The sequence below is a fragment of the Leucopleurus acutus genome (assembly GCF_964270905.1).
Source record: "Leucopleurus acutus genome assembly, chromosome: 15".
Classification (NCBI taxonomy): domain Eukaryota; kingdom Metazoa; phylum Chordata; class Mammalia; order Artiodactyla; family Delphinidae; genus Leucopleurus; species Leucopleurus acutus.
The window spans coordinates 71,821,788-71,839,569 of NC_139157.1; the positions used below are offsets into that span (position 1 = coordinate 71,821,788).

Consider the following 17,782-nt stretch of genomic DNA (forward strand, 5'->3'; position numbering starts at 1 on the left):
GGGACATTTTTTTTCTTAGCAGTATTTCCAGTATAACAGATAACATCTATTTTGAAGATATACAATATTTGTGCATGGGGAAGATTAATCTGAAAATCAATTTACTAGTAATTTCTAACAATGAAAATGAGTTATCTGTAATTGGGGTATTAATATAATTGTGAAGCTAAGTTACCTCAGTTGACATTTTCAGACATACTTTTTTTATTTGGTATTTATATATATTAAAAAAAAAATCCCAACCAATAATGACCAGCTAAGTTTCTGGGGTTTATAACTCTTGTACATGTTTACAGCTAAAAAAGTTGAGTCAGGTAAGAAATTTGGATTTTCTTATTTAGCTAAAAAATTCTAAATTCTTAAATATGATTAAAAAGAGTACATACAGCATGGGACACATATAATACTAGGTAGAACATCAAAAGCAAAATCCTATGCTTCCTGCAGGAACTACTCAGTATTAACCAATTCTAAAGATATACCTGGGGACTGTCCAAGTGTTCTACCACATCCCAAGGATGTATATGAATAAATTATTTAAAGCATCACGCAATGCAGGGGAAAAACCCTATTTGTTGATTATGAAAGAAAAAGCACCTAAAAAATGCTATAAAGATGCTTTTTCCAAAATTTTTTGACGAAACGAAAAATTATCAACCAGTAATTGTTACCATCTAACAAAGGAATGTGGCCATTATTGACAAATCTATTTCATTTTGACCAAAAGTTCTGAATTTCAATGTTGACACTTTCACTAAATAATCTTTAGCAAATCATTTATTTAACCAATTTATGAAGCTAGTTACTCCAGAAAATTAGTAACTTCCCTGGAGGGCTAACAATACAGATAGAAGAAAACACCTACCAGGTCTTTCACAAATAGGTTAAGATCACCCACTAGAACCCTGATGCTCGGTACTTCCCCCAATCTGACCCAATCTCAAACCTTCAAATGGTAGATATGCTAGGAAACTCCAAACACGGGATCAACAGATCTTCAGCTTTTCTCTGCAGGTCCTGCCACCTGCTGGTCTTAAGTATATTCTAAGGATAAGACCTTCAAAGCAGCAGAGGTAGCAGCATCTTAGCTAACCTTATATTGTGCTTAACTAAATGCCAGACACTGTTCAAATGCTTTGCATATTTCAATTCATTTAATCCTATTCGATCTTTTGAGGTATAGGTACTTACCATTATTACTGTCAACATTAACAGATAAAGAAACTGAGGCACAGAAATATACATGACACAGTTAAATGGCAGAGCCAGGGATTTACACTTAAGCAATCTGGTTTTAGAGTTCTAACTGAACCACTGCCCTTCACTCTCATGGAGACTTTTTTCCTTCTTATACCCAATCCTACCTCAGGGCCAGGGAGTGAAGTGTCTTTCTTACTCCCTCTATAACACTTACCTGGAAATTCCAATTCTGGTTGAGCTCAGTTATGCCTGAATCCAAGCACCTGAACATCGCCAGAGAAAAATTATACAACCAGGCTGACCAACTGCCCTTTAAATTGAGAAACACAAACCTCAAACACTCAACACTGTTCTAATCCACCACGTTTCCTTTATAACCTTACCTGCCTGACACAACTATTGCATACCTTCCCTTCTCAAAGTTCTAATACCACCTTTTCTCCATCACTGCTAAAGACCAAGCTTCAAATTATGTAAGAAAACAAAAGAAAAAGGAAGGCTCTTACATTCCCTCCAGCAAATCTACAAACCTATCTCCACCTATATCCATATTCTCCACTTTCCCTCCTGCTATGAGGAACAAAGGACCCTCCTCCTTCTGCCGTGTTCTGGATTCCATCTCCTCTTGCCTTCTCAAGACTTTTCCCCAAGTGCTTTATTGGCTTTCTCTCCTCCCTCAGTACCAGTTTCTCCTTCTCCACAGGATCATGCTACATATAAGCCCTGGAATCTCTCATGGTGAAAAACTAAAATTAACAGCCTCCCCTTCACCCCCATAGGCTCTCTGGCTGCCAACCCATTTCTCTGTTCTCTATTATTACAAACCTTTTTGAAAGATTTCTCTGTACTCACTATTCCACGCCCTTATCTCCTATTCACTCTTCAGCCCACTCAAAAATGCCTCACGATGCTGTCCCTCCAAGAAAACCACCCATGTAAAGGTCACCAGGAAAGTGACCACAGGTCACTTCTCGAGCCCATCATCTTAACTTCTCAGCAGCATTCAGTACTTTGCTCTTGGCTCTCAAGGTATGTTCTGACTTCTCTAATCAGTCTTTTTCAGTCTATGTAGGCTTCTTTTCTCTAGTCAAATTTTATTTTATTTTATTATTTTTTAAATGCTAAAGTACTTCAAGGCTCAATCAGGAGCTCTCCTCTCTTCTCTCCCGTAAGTTATCTCCTCTAGTTCTACAGTTTCAAATAGCATTTAACTGATATGGCCTAAATATGTTACCACCTCTTCTATTATTTCCTCTTCTATTCTTCTAACTGGTTGGCGTCAACTCTAGCACACCACTGAATCCTGCTTCTATTCTTGAGCGCTATCGTCCACAGAGAAGCCAGAGATCTTTTAAAATCACATCGTATCATTGTAAGAACATCCAAACTCAAATACAGCAACATGCTTTGCATTGCAGGGCATCTTGCATTTGCTATTCTCCACACGCGGAAATTCTTAGGTCAACTCTTTGTGAGGCAAATTCCTTCCCATCTCCAAGTAATATCAAACCCTCAGAGAAGCATTTCTCAAGTAGCCCACACTCGGCCCACAGGCTTAACATCTACTCTAGAAAATCACATGATTACCCTCCTAGCACTTATTACAGTCTGAAATTATCCTACTTATTTGCTTGTTTCCTATCTACCCTCCCTCACTGGAATGCAAATGTCATGAGATCAGGAGCCCTACTGGACTTGTTCATTCCTGTATCAGCAGTCCCATAAAAGTGACTAACACATAGTAGGCCCTCAAATGCTTTGAATAAATGAATTAGTCAATGTGAACACAGTTCACAAACCATTTTGCTTTGTTTCTCTGAGAAAAGCTTTGTAGAAAACAGATTTAGTTCTATTTTTCTAACCAGCATAGCCAACATGCACTCTCTTCAAACAGACTATTCATAATTGCTATTAAGTGCTTTAAAAAATTAAAAGATTCTCCTAAGAGCACCTATAAAAATTGTGCTGTATCCAATTATATTTAATATTTATATTTATAATTTACCAAATTATAAATTAGTTCAGTTTAAGCTTCAGTATTAGGCATAATTTCTTAATGTGGAAAATGTCATTCTAGCCCTTGTGAAAGGAAATCTGTTAAGTATGATACTCCCAGAGGTCTAATCTTTTAAAATTAATTAGGTGACAATCTCATGTTGAAGAAAATTCTGACAAAGAGTTTTACTATATTTAGCTATATTTTCACTTTTGCTTTCAGTAAAAACTATAAAAATTAAAACCTAAGATATGAAAAATTAAGAATCCCAACGTTCCATCAGAGTGAAAAACAACAAACTTGATTTAATTTTGCTTTTTCTTCCCACAGACATATACAAAATTATACATCTGTTAAAAACAGTCTTTGAATTCTTTAAAAGTGGTAACTTAAGGTTCCTTGTAGCTTTAAATTCTGTGATTTCTGTGACACATAAGCAATATGAAGAAAAGTAATTTAGAAATAGAAAAGCGTGGGCACATATTACAATTTAAAATGATCCATTACTGGGTAGCTGGGATTCTACTGTAAGCATCAAGTAGTAAACAGCTATAATAGTGAACACTAAGCATATGCCCTGAGTTAAAGATAACCATCCTGCCCCCAAAGCACACCTGGCAAATAAACATTGCCCATACATTATTCAAGATGATGATATTTACAGCAACTGACTTAGGAATTAATTACTCCGTGGCAGGCACTACACTAAGCTCTTTTACACGAATTATGTCATGTAATCTTCACAACAAATCCATGAGGCAGGTATGCTCATGGGTCCACGTACATATGAATGCTTTAGTGTTTGAGGTTCCACAGAGAGTAAAGGGAGGAACCTGGCAGAACTCTGGCAGGCTGACTCCTGCATCTGGTCCTTAATCACTTATCTTTCTGAACTACTTTTAAATTACAGCTCTTAATTCTTCTGACTGGCATATCCTACCTCTCCTCTGTTTTTCATTTTTGAAAACCTGTTCAGGCTATCTAGCCTTTCTTGACTCTTTACCTCCCCAGTTTTTAGACACTGTATTTTCTTTTCCTGTTGCACTTATTTCTTAAAAAAAAAAAACAAAAAAACCCTGTAATAATGTAAGTACATAATATCTCTGTTGTTCCTTCCAGACCTTCCAGTTAAGCACAGGGACAAAAGCTCAACTCTGAATACCCCCACCTAGCTCATTGCTTGATATTGCAAGTGTTTAGGTTAAAGTGTAAGGCTAAATGACTATAAATCCTGATGTAAAAGGTTTTGTTTTGGTTGTTACACGTAAAACAGTGATTCTAATTCAATAAATGACTAGAGTGGAAGAGGAACCATACATAGTATTGCTATATATAATATATATAGTATGTACAAGAACTATATATAGTATGTACAATCTACTTGCCTGAGAAAACAATTCTAAACAAGTAAAAATACGCTCTCAAGTGGAATTAAATCCTAGAGAGGTGCTACAGGTTTGGGTTGTGTCTCCAAAAACAATCACAGGTGTGGCTTCCCCAAATGAATGATGCCCAGGGCTGATGAATCCTGTAGGATCTAGTTTATAAATTCTATTATTAAGCACCCAAGGGATGCTTTACAAGACCCAGTAAAGACAGGTTTTATTTTGTTTCTCTTTTGGGAAAGGGAGATATAATTCATGAGGGCTGCTAAGTACGAGGGGACAAAATAATAGTTCAGAAAATAAGTGTTTCAAAGAAGTTTCCCACATTTTCATGAAACCTATGGGCATCACTGATAATTCAATTACATATTCTAGTTTAGTCATATTTGTATTAAACATACCTACAGAAAGAAATGGTTGTGTTGATAATTTAAAACTGAGAATCTAAAACAACTGAATTTTGCCTTTAGGACTTATCATATGCCTTTTTTAAACACACCTTTTTAAAGTTTGGCATACGCTAATATTAAAATCTGCTTGATTTCCCTATCGATGGGGATGGGAGGGGGGATGAAACAGAAATGTTTTAGGTGGCAAGGGTAAGTCAGCCTGAGAGTAAATATCAGAATAATACACTTAAAGAAATCTAAATTATCTAGATTGACCATGTTCTGGTTTGTTTTCAATTAGGAAGAAGCAAGAAAACAGTGCTTGTTTTTTTATACATAAGAACAATAATGATAAAACTGAGTAGCTAGTCAGAGTGATTAAAAAGAAAGATGTGAAACAAGATAAAGGACAAATCTAACTTTCAGCTAACCTATCAAGTACTTTTCCAAGTTTACTTAAAACATCACTTTTCAGAAAGTATCTTTCTCAAAATAAATATGTTCATTTGTAGCTATTTTCTTCATTTAATAATGAAGAATAATGATTTTGCTTAAACTTTGAAAGAAATATTTTCTTAACTAAAATAAACTACTAGAAATAAAGTAAAAGAAGCAAAAATAATCTTTACAGTACAACTAAACCCACCATATTAAGTTAATCAATTGTTTCAAATAAAATTTCATTTTTTTTAAATTAGTACTTTAACAATAATGGTCTCAGCATTAAAAAATTAATGAACAATATACTATTAATTTTACTATTCAACTTTAAAATAAAGACTGGTTGCTATACAAATTAACATAAAAATACTATACTGTATATGCTAAACAAATTTTTCTGTAATGTATTTAAATTCGAGTATCTGTAAACAAATTTTATTCCCTGTGAAAAAAGATAATTTTTTTCCCAACTGAAAAAAATCCTACACAATAAGGTTTATTTTCCTTTGTGAATTTTACTGAAACTTCTCCAAAAGTATAATCATGAGGAGTAAAACATACACACATACATGTTCACTAAGATGCAGATTCAATCAATGCCTATGCATATAAAGGATAGGAGCAAAATATTACACAAGCAGGGAGGCATCAACACTTTAGCTGAGTAATTTTACATACAGGGATTTACAAAAAAGCATTCACACTGTACACAAACCATGCGTGTGTTTGTGCACACAGGTTTGCTCAAAGCTATGAAACAATGGTGCTACATAGTAAGTAGCCTTGCAAGTGTTAAAACCCTTGATGGGTAAAGGAAAGAGACTAGAATTAATCTGAAGGACATCAGGACAACTTCACAGAGAAAAATGAGGTACTACCTACAGCAGACCTGCCTTGCTTCTTCTACATCTCTTCCAATGTTCATTCCCTCTCACGTTTTACGGTTAAGGTAAAAATAGAACAAAAGTATTAATAACACATATATGAAAGAACAAAACCTTGCTGAGGTATTATTACTCTGCAAGAGAATTAACTCTAGATACTTCGTTTTTTTGTGGTTTTTTTTTTTCAGTACGCGGGTCTCTCACTGTTGTGGCCTCTCCCGTTGCGGAGCACAGTCTCCGGACGCGCAGGCTCAGCGGCCATGGCTCACGGGCCCAGCCGCTCCGTGGCATGTGGGATCCTCCCAGATCGGGGCATGAACCCGTGTCCCCTGCATCGGCAGGCAGACTCTCAACCACTGCGCCACCAGGGAAGCCCAACTCTAGATACTTTGGTAAATTCTGAGGCACCTAATAGAATCAGAACCAAAATAAGGTATTGCTTGATCTTTATTCAGAGGCCCTTTACGAAAACTAGGTACCCTCCAAAGCACTGATAAAACCATCAACTGTTATCATTATTATTAGACTCTCCTTACTTTCTGTTTCAGTCACTGTACTCTGTTAAATTCCTTTAGGATATCACTCCAATACAAGAAACCTGTCAAGCACTGCTATTATTATTCTCTGAACGTCGTCGTCCTTTTTTTGTTTTTACTTCACTACTGAAGTAAAACAGCACCATCCTTCCCAATCACACAATCACACAGCATAAGCTGTGGCTTTATTCCCTATTCTCATATTCAAATCTGTCAACAAATTCAGCTTGTTTTTTCTTCAGCTGAAGTTGACTGTGGTAGACAGTATCATTCAGAATGGCCTTTTAACCATGGCTCCTGAATAGTTTCCACCTGGACTAGTACAATAGCCATCTATCTTTCACTACCTTCAGCTTTCTAACAGCCAATTAATTTTACACAGCAAAAAAGAGTTTGAGCATATAACTCCCTGATGGAAGCTCAGAAAAATAAGTTCATACACCATGAAAAGCACTTCAGCCCAGTGCTTACTTAGCATGTAGGAAGTACTCTCATCACTGCTACAGCTGTGACATTCAATCACTTAGAAAGTATATACATGCAAGCTTTTAATCATATGATTAAAGTCTTTTCATAAACTAGACCCTAGATTTCAATCTTAATACATATTTCTGTTCTAGCTAAGCAAAACCTAGTGACAAAGATTCTTTGCTTGACCAAACTTTGGCCAGGGTCTGAACCTTCTCATGGGCCCATCTGTGCACTTTCTTATAAAATACAGTTTTTTCAAGAACACTGCTATGTCAGTTTAACCAGAATCCTCCACCCTCAACATCTGATCAGGATCCTCACCCTTCAACTACTGATCATCCTGGTCTGTCTGCAGCAAGAATCCTGTTTGGTTGGTTTTAACCAGAATCCCCTCTTACTCCTGATGTTTCCTCTTAAGAGTAGTTTTCCACCCACTGACCCTCAACTACTCCTTGGCTATAAAGTCCCACGTGCCCACGCTGAGAGTTGAGGCCAATCTCTCTCTTCCACTGTAAAATCCCATTGCAGTGGTCCCTACACCTATGATGATGATACTGAATAAGGTTGGCCTTACCATCTTAAGAAGTGTCACTGAATATTTTTTCTTTAACACTAGTCAACTGTGCAAAGACTTGCTCCCTTCCACCTCAGTGCTTTTTTTTTTTTTGCGGTACGCGGGCCTCTCACTGTTGTGGCCTCTCCCACTGCGGAGCACAGGCTCTGGATGTGCAGGTTCAGCGGCCATGGCTCATGGGCCCAGCCACTCCGCGACATGTGGGATCCTCCCGGACCGGGGCACGAACCCGTGTCCCCTGCATCAGCAGGCAGACTCTCAACCACTGCGCCACCAGGGAAGCCCCCACCTCAGTGCTTTTACATATGCTATTTCTTCTCTGGATAGGCCCCGTACTCCTTTTCATCACCTGAAGTTTTTCTATCAAACTATATTTGAAATGCTATGCCTCTGCACAATACCTTCTGATTCAACCCCTCTGACCTGGCTCACTCTTTAAACAGTGCCATTTGTCAATATTTGGAAACATGGCTTACATTACAGGATAGTATTTGAAAATGCATATATGCCACATTTTGAAAAGTTTAATGTCATTTTTTCAATTGTGGTAAAAATGCATAAAATTTACCACATTGACAACTGTTAAGTGTACAGTTCAGTGTTATTAAGTATATTCAAATTGTGCAATTAATCTCCAGAACAATTTCACCTTGCGAAACTGAAACTCTATACCAATTAAACAACTCCTTTTCTCTCAAAGATCATTTGACCATATATACACCAGGGTTTATTTCAGGGCTTTCTATTCTATTCTGTCTTTATGCCAGTACCACAGTGTTTTGATTACTACAGCTTTGTAATATGTTATAAAGTCTTTTTAAAAAACTCCTTCTGCCTGAAACACTGAATCATAACTTAACCTGGCTAGTACCTTCTCATCCTTCAGGCCTCAGATACTACCCTCTTTGGGAAGCCTTCCCTGACCTTTATATCTCCCCAACATTCACATACATACATCTTTCTGTGGACTCCAACTATACACTGTACTTCCCCTATCATAGAACTTACTTTGCTTCACTGTAATCGAACTGTGACTCCCAGTGGTGTTAATCCCTGTGACACAGTCTTTATCTATCATTTTAGCTTTCACATCCCCAGCTCCTAGCAGTGCTTGACCTACATACAGTAAATAACCAATAAATATTAAAAACTGAATGACAATAGAATATACTCCAGTGGTAAAAAGAATAAAGTCTAATTGATTTAGAAAATGTTCCTAAGACATATGAGGTAAAAAATCAAGGTGCAGAATACTGTTTACAGAATGCTACCATTAATATAAAAAGGGGAGAATATATATTCATATAATCAGCATACATATGATATAGCTCTGAAAGAACACACAAGACAATAGTAAAGCTGATTACTTCCTGGAGGCCAGGTGGGAACTTGGGTGGATGGGGGCCTGGGAGACGGAGACTTTTCACTGCATACTTTTTTTATACTTTTAAAAACACATGATTTATTCCCTCTTTATGGTATTAAATAAGTTTAATTTTTTAAAGGTATATGAATGAATAGTATCCCTGAAGAAAATCAAATAGCAGCTGTGTAATATGTGGCATTTTCCCCCCCCCTCCTTCGTCTCATAAGAAGAAAATCAAAATGAATAAAACCTGTATCTTCAGTGTTACATCTGAACCCAGTCATCCCATCATTCCCAAAGAACCATGGAGACTAAGAATTTAGTTGATAAAGTACTTGCTTTGTTTAGTAATCTTCAAGTGGCATGGTAAGTTAATCTTTGAATATCCTTTCTAAAAGCATAAGCTGTGTATAAACTGCATTTTGAGTAAATATGTACTGTTTATTACTTAGTGACATGTTCACATACTAGCTTTACAAGATGTGGTAGCTAGCTTCCAAGATGGCCTCCGATGATCCTCAAGCTCTTGCGTAGTCTCCTCCTGAAATCACTGCTGGCCTATGTGAACAATAAATAGAATACTGCAGAAGTGAAAACAAGGCCATAAAAGACATTGTGGTTTCCTCCCTGATGTCTCTTGGATCTCTTATTCTGGGGCAAGCTAGCCTTTATGCCAAAAGGACATTCAAGCATCCCTGTGGGGAGGCCCCTGTGGGAGGAGCTGAGGCCTCCCTTCAACAAACAGAAAGAACTTCCCAGAAGGTGAGTGAGCCACTTCGGAAGGGGGTTCTCCAATTCCAATTAAACCTTTAGATGACTGCAACCACACAAAATCTCAAGCCAGAACCTCAGAGACAAACGGCTCCCCAATCTCTCCTGAGATTTATATTGTTTCAAGTCACTACATTTTGAGATAATGTTACGTAGCAAAAGAAAACTATAAAAATGTATAAAAAAAAAGAAAAAAAAAGAAAACTAAAAAGTTTATTCTCAAATAATATATTCCTTTTTAAACCACACCTTTATTATAACTTAAAAGCCATAATTTAAAAAGCAGTTAACAGATCACGTAAAATTGGCAGCTTCAAATTATAGAATCAGGTAGGCTTGGAGCAAAGAGTTTTGAAGATAGCCTTCCAATAAAATGCCAGTTGCCATTTAAAAAAAAGATAAGTAATTCTGCTGGAACCCCTCATTCAGGCTCAAGGGTGAAATCCTGATCAACTGATGTAACACCTATGAAACTGGTGGTATACAGTATGGAAGTCATTTAAATATTTATTCTTCTTTTAAAATGACAGACATTAACTTTAAAGCAAGTACCATATTTTCTTTTTTTCCTCAGGAGAAAAACCTCTGTCAAGGAAACTTTAAAATTGTTTAACATCAACATTATTAATGTTGTTAAATTGATCATACTACCTAAGGCAGTCTACAGATTCAATGCAATCCCTATCAAAATACCAATGGCATTTTTTTACAGAACTAGGACAATTTAAAAATTTTTATGGAACCACAAAAGACCCCAAATAGCCAAAACAATCTTGAGAAAGAAAAACGGTGCTGGAAGAATCAGACTCCCTGACTTCAGACTATACTACAAAGCTACAGTCATCAAAACAGTATGCTATGGTAGAAAAACAGACAACTAAATCAATGGAACAGAATAGAGCGCCCAGAAATAAACCTACGCACCTATGGTCAGTGACATGACAAAGGAGGCAAGAATGTACACTGGAGAAAAGATGGTCTCTTCAATAAGTGGTGCTGGGAAAACTGGACCACTACATGTAAAAGAATGAAATTAGAACATTCTCTAACACCATATACAAAATAAACTCAAAATGGATTAAAGACCTAAATGTAAGGCCAGACACTATAAAACTCCTAGAGGAAAACATAGGCAGAACACTCTTTGACATAAATCATACCAATATTTTTTTTGGATGTCTCTAAAGCAAAGGAAATAAAAGCAAAAATAAACAAATGGGACCTTTGCACAGCAAAGGAAACCATCCACAAAACAAAAAGACAATCTACTGAATGGGAGAAAATATTTGCAAATGTTATGACTGATAAGAGTTTAATATCTAATGTATATAAACAGCTCATACAACTCAACATCAAAAAAAACCACCTGATTTAAAAATGGGCAGAAGAACTAAATACACATTTTTCCAAAGAGGAAATGCAGATGATGGCCAACAGGAACATGAAAAGATGCTCACCATTGCTTATCAGCAGGGAAATGCAAATCAAAACCACAATGAGATATCACTTCACACCTGTCAGAATGGCTATCATCAAAAAGAACACAAATAGGGGCTTCCCTGGTGGCGCAGTGGTTAAGAATCCAACTGCCAATGCAGGGGACACAGGTTCAAGCACTGGTCCGGGAAGATCCCACATGCCGCGGAGCAACTAAGCCCGTGCGCCACAACTACTGAGCCTGCACTCTAGAGCCCATGAGCCACAACTACTGAAGCCCACATGCCTAGAGCCCGTGCTCCGCAACAAGAGAAGCTACTACAGTGAGAAGCCCGTGCACTGCAACGAAGAGTAGCCCACACTCACCGAAACTAGAGAAAGCCCACATGCAGCAAAGAAGACCCAACGCAGCCAAAAAAAAAAAAAGAGAACACAAATAACAAATATTGGTGAGGATGTGGAGAAAAGAGAACCCTATTACACTGTTGGTGGGAGTATAAATTGGTGCAGCCACTGTGGAAAACAGTATGGAGGTTTCTCAAAAAACTAAAAATAGAACCAGCAATATCATAAAAATATGATCCAGCAATTCCACTCCTGGGTATATATCTGAGGAAAACCCCCACTAACTGGAAAAGATACATGTACCCCAATGTTCAGAACAGCATTATTTACAATTGCCAAGATATGAAAGCAACCTAAGTGTTCATCAACAGATGAATGGTTAAAGAAGATGTGGTACATGTATGGAACACAATGGAATACTATTCAGCCATAAAAAGAGAATGAAATTTTACAATTTGCAGCAACATGAATGGACCTGGAGGGCATTATTCTAAGTGAAATAAGTCAGAGAAAGACAAATACTGTATGATATCACTTATATGTGGAATCTAAAAAGTACAACAAACTAGTGAATATGACAAAAAAGAAGCAGACTCACAGATACAGAGAACAAACTAGAGGTTACCAGTGGGGACAGGGAAGGGGGAGGGACAACAGGGGTAGGGGATTAACAGGTACAAACTATTATGTATGGAATAATATACAAGGATATATTGTACAATATGGGGACTACAGCCAATATTTTATAATGACTATAAATGGAGTATAACTTAAAATTGTGAACCACTATATTGTACACCTGTAACTTATATAATATTGTACATCAATATTCAATTAAAAAACATAATTAGAAACGCAAAAAAAAATTGAGACACACTGTAAGACATGTAAGTGTATATGAGAAGCCATTGTGCCAAGTGATGACTCTTCATGTTGAAGATAAGCAAAAAGTATAACTACAGAATGGGATGGCATTTATGGTATATAATATAAAAAATTCCAGCTATCTGGAAAATTTGATCACAATAACGCATATACTAAGGGTTTCGGCTGGCTGATACCTTACTGTATTTTTTCATAACATAACAGCACAAGCAAAAGCAACTGGAAATGTAGGGCTATTTATATGTATAATGCAAAGGACTAAGCCTGCTATGCTTTTATAGTTTTTCGGATTACAGTCTGCTGTCACTTTTAAATGATAAGAATTTATTTGCACTGCTTCTATAATGCTGCTTTATTTTATAGTACAGACACAGGAAAGAAACTACTTGCTTGGGTGAAGGTTTTTTTATGAAATAAAAACTATTCATCCAAAGGGCTCTTGTCTTATTTCCAAATTGAGGTTGCATCCCAGAACTTTAGATTACCTAGTATTACCACTCAGGTAAAGTAGTTTTTGGAAAATGGTAGCACCAAACTAAATGGTCTATTTACCTAACTCTTTGTTCATAAACACGAAACAATGGCAATTTAAACACTAAGTGCATAATATAGATATATACCGGTAAATAACGTCAGCAAGTTGAGATACAAAGTATATTTTATAGAACAAGAGTAGGGAATTTATTTCCTTTCCTGTTCATATAAAACTCCATTAAGAGAGGAGAATTTTTCATTACCTCAGAAGAAAAAAGGCTGGAAATGTCTTCTCCAAGATGGAAATAAAAATATACAGCTCAAACTTGAGAATTGATGAGAGGAAGAAGTAGAGGAGATTATCAGACTCTTTTAAGTTTACTACCTCATCTACTATTATAGGAGCTTTGCCAGATAAACATATTATTAACATTTCATCACTCTTGCATCAACAATCATCACTTTGTCATATCAAAGGCTTTAACTGGTTTTAAATTTAGATTTATTTCTCTACAGTCAAAGGTTTATCTTAAAGCTAATGTACCATAATAACAAAAAGATGTTTTACTTGTAAAAGTAATTACTAATATTAAAAACATTTTTGAAGAAAATAGACATTTACCGATTCAATAATGATCCTATTTAACTTTAAAAATGCAATACAAAGATGAAACTCAGTACACCTTTTAATTTGCAGTTGAGGCTTTATTTCCCAGTTCTTTCACAGATACAATTCTAAGGAATTCTCAGGCCATGATTAAGCCAGTATCTCCCAAATTTTGACCACCAATCAGATGGGAGAAGATTTTATGGGGCCCAAGGACAAGGCTAAGTGACACTAAATCAAGCGAGGAAGTTCTTCTCCCTTCATTCTCTTTCAATTCCTCTGACTACATCAGGAAATCTCAGATACCTGCTTTTTATTTATGGTGGTTACTTCAAGTTTCCTTTACAATTATGTTAATAGTTATATTGATAAATATGAAGAAAGTAAGTATACAGGAAGTATGCAGATATGGCCAAAATTCTGAAGATGATATAAGAATGACTTAGTCAAGTTTGAGAAATACTACACTTTCTATTTGGTCAACAAATATAACTGCCTATTATAAGCATGCCGTTGGTTTTGCCATCATGAAGGACAGAAAAAATGTTCAAAGAAATGTAAACAGGAAAGTCAGAAAAGAAGGTAATTACTTCAAAATGAGGTAATTAAAGGATTCACAGACAAGGTGGCATTTAAGCTAGAACTTAACAGGTATGATTTAGACATGCAGAGACAGGGAGAACATTCAAAGAGAACAAAAGCGTAACAATACAGGCCTGAGTGGTGTGTGACATGTTCTAAATCTTGACTGTGGTGGTGGTTACATGGGTGTGTATATAATGTACACATAAAACGAGTGCACATTATTACATGTAAATTTTTCCTTGATAAGTGTGATACCGTATCTTTGACCTATGCAAAGAAAATCACTGAGGTTTCAGGCTTGGATAGTTTGGGAAGGGGAGGTAAACACAATCAGGAGAAGGGAAATCCCAGTTCAGACAGGGGGATCAAAAGTACTTATTTTCATATAATAAAATTTCAAAAGCTGTTAGCTATTACACAAAAATAGCAGCTCCATACTTAATAGTTTCATTTCAGGGACAGAACTTACCTGAATTAAGGCTTACCTATTATAATTAAATGTACTGTTCCCCTCCCCCTCAAACAAAGGAGCACATTAACAGTACTCACCCCTAACAAAGTAACAAAGAATAGACAGAAGTAGCCACACAGGTTGTGTTGTGCTACTGACACCTGAGGGAATTTAGCAAAATGATTTGAGATTGTATTCAACACAGACCTTGTTTGTAAGCAATTTAGAAATAACTGCCTTAGTATTTACATTTTAACCTTTAACTCTTTTTTTTTGCATGGTAGAGGGCCTCTCACTGCTGCGGCCTCCCTCGTTGCGGAGCACAGGCTCCAGACGCGCAGGCTCAGCGGCCACGGCTCACAGGGCCCAGCCACTCCGCGGCATGTGGGATCTTCCTGGACCGGGGCACGAACCCGTGTCCCCTGCATCAGCAGGCGGACTCTCAACCACTGCGCCACCAGGGAAGCCCCTAACCTTTAACTCTTTTCAATGATCTAAGCTCTTAAAATTATTTAGTTATTAAGTACATTTCAAGTGGCTTTTATCACATTTCATAGGTTAAGAATTCACGACTAGAAAGTGGAATCACTGTAAAAAAAAAAAAACAATGCAATCATCAACAAGTCTTTACTTTTGGAACTTTATAATGCCATTCTTAATAAAATCAATAACTTGACCATAAAATCAAATTCCAAACTTGAATTAATTAGTTATAGAAAAGCATCAAGAGACCAGAAAAAAGATGATACTCTTCCGCCATAAATTAAAGCATTAAGGTTCACAGAAAACTATGTGAATCTTCAATATCCTACTAAGGCACATATAAGCCCTTTGGTCCAGTGAGTTGCCACCAAGCTTAATCTGAACACCATAGAAGCATACAATGTAGGGAATTTTAGAGCTGAAAGGGGACTCAGCTCAACTACAGTAATTTTCCAATTGGGTTCTATGTAAATATACCCTAGGAGACGTTAACAGGTTGGCCATGAGAAAATGTGCTCTCTGGCCCCGTAAGTTTAGGAAATGCTTGGATAACCTTCCCTGGGAAGCTTACACCCTGGAAGTGTACGTGCGTATTAGTACAGTAGTAAAGGTTTTGAGAAGTCTTGCGGTTAAAAGTAAATCAGAAGTTAAGCCTGATGTAAACCAATGTGCTCCCAAATTATTTGCCATGGAACACTGTTTTGGGGCAGTAAGAGTATTAATGGATTCAGAACGGTGTTCAGGGGAAACAGTTTGGAAAAATGTGAACCTATGAAATTCCCTTAAACAGATGACAAATCTGAGGCCTAGAGAGATCACACCTGGTCATCAGGAGAAAAAAGGACTTGAATGAAATCTCTCCTTCCCAGGCAAGAGTTCTTTCCACTAGTTTAACTATTAAATAGGACTCCTTTGAGTCAAAATAGGACTCCTTTGGGTCAAAATAGGACTCCTATAGTCAAACATTTAATTAACATTTACTTTACATTTAATATTTTGGTTATGGTGTTACATTTCCAGGTTTGTGTATTAACTCAGATGTTTTTAATTCTTTGAGTCTCGGGTTCCTGATAATCAGGATCACCTGGAGATCTATTGTTTCGTAATTCTGGGTAATGATTTAGTTCAGAGTGGCTGAAAATAATCACTTTAAAATAAACCATTTGTACTACAACTGGTTTTAATTTACTCTCGTTATAACTTGTCAGCTCAACAAAAATCACTGCTGTTTATCAGGTGGAGAGTTACTTACAACATAAAGCTAACATATGTTATCCACAGTAAAATGCGAGATCTTATGTCTACATCAAGACAGCCAACAACATCGAAATTGAAGGATTTTGTCTTTCTATAGTTCGGGGTTTATTTCCCAGGCGAAAACTTAGTTTCCTATCTTTTCTGTACTCACAAAAAAAGTTTTGATTGCTTTAACTGCAATCTCCAAATCAGATTTTTCCAATCTTTATATTTCTCAAACTCCACAGAACTCTAAGAAAGTGTAAGAATAATCAAAACACAAATTACTTTGCTTTAAAAAAAAGTAGTTGTGTGCCACTCCCCTTCCCCCTCCGAGAATGGAGACCGAACAAGCGACTATTGTTATGTTGCAACTTTAAAAGTCTCGGGAATCAAAGGTGATGATTGTTAACAACTTCCTTATAACTGATATGACTTCCTCTAATAAACTTCTATACTCCTTTCCAACACCGCCCCCCCCGCATGTAATATGAACCAGGGCGGGCATTTGTGTCTCCTCAATCCTAAACCAACCCCCCAGATGCAAGAGGCCGCAAGAAGCCTCGATTCCGCCAACACAGAAGTGCATCCGCGCGCTCTCATCGCACAGGTGCGACTTCCACCCCAACCTCGCGCACCGCGCGGCCCCTGCGCAGGAGGCTCTACCCGGTCACCCGACGCTGCGGCCCCGCCGGCCCCGGCCTTCCTCGCGGCGGCGCCGGCCGACCCGGCCCGCCGGTCCCCGCGCAGCTCCCGCCTCCACGGAAACCAGAGGGCGGCCGGCCGGCCGGCTTCGCGAGTTCAGGCGGGGCCGGGGCAGCTACATCCCCCAACCCAACAGCCGACCCGCGGGGCGTCCCGGCGGCTCGGGAACGAGCCCGGCCAAGCAGGCCTCTCGGGGCCGGCGGCCGGCCTCGCGACCGCGCTGGGGGCGGGGACGCTGTTACCTGTCGGGGCTCGGCCGCTTCCTGCCGGCGCCGCTCTCCTGGCAACCGCGGCAGCGACACGGAGGCCGGGAGCCGGAGGGCCTAGTGACAGCTCCCGGCGTGCACCGCGCTCGCGCTCGCGCTCGCGCCCACGCCGGCGTCGACGTCCTCGGCCCTCGATCCCCGCCCCCGGTCCGCTCCTTGCCTCCCGGCGCTAGCTGTAGCCACAGCGCCCTCAAGCGGACTGTCGGGGAAGCGGCCCATCACCACCAATTGAGGGAGTGGATCTGGAAAGGGGTGTAGCAGGTGTTTTCCACGCGCCAGCCCCATCATGATGGGT

General features: G+C 38.3%; 1 protein-coding gene across 4 annotated transcripts in view; it reads right to left on the reverse strand.

The window, feature by feature from the left end:
• DOP1A (DOP1 leucine zipper like protein A) overlaps window positions 1-17,574 on the reverse strand; it is a 111,603-nt gene extending 94,029 nt beyond the window's left edge. For all 4 annotated transcript variants that reach the window (XM_082855660.1, XM_082855658.1, XM_082855659.1 and 1 more), the window contains exon 1: window positions 17,464-17,574. The gene's annotated coding sequence lies outside the window, so the exon portion shown is untranslated. The remainder of the gene's footprint in view (window positions 1-17,463) is intronic.
• Between the last annotated feature and the right edge of the window lie 208 nt (window positions 17,575-17,782).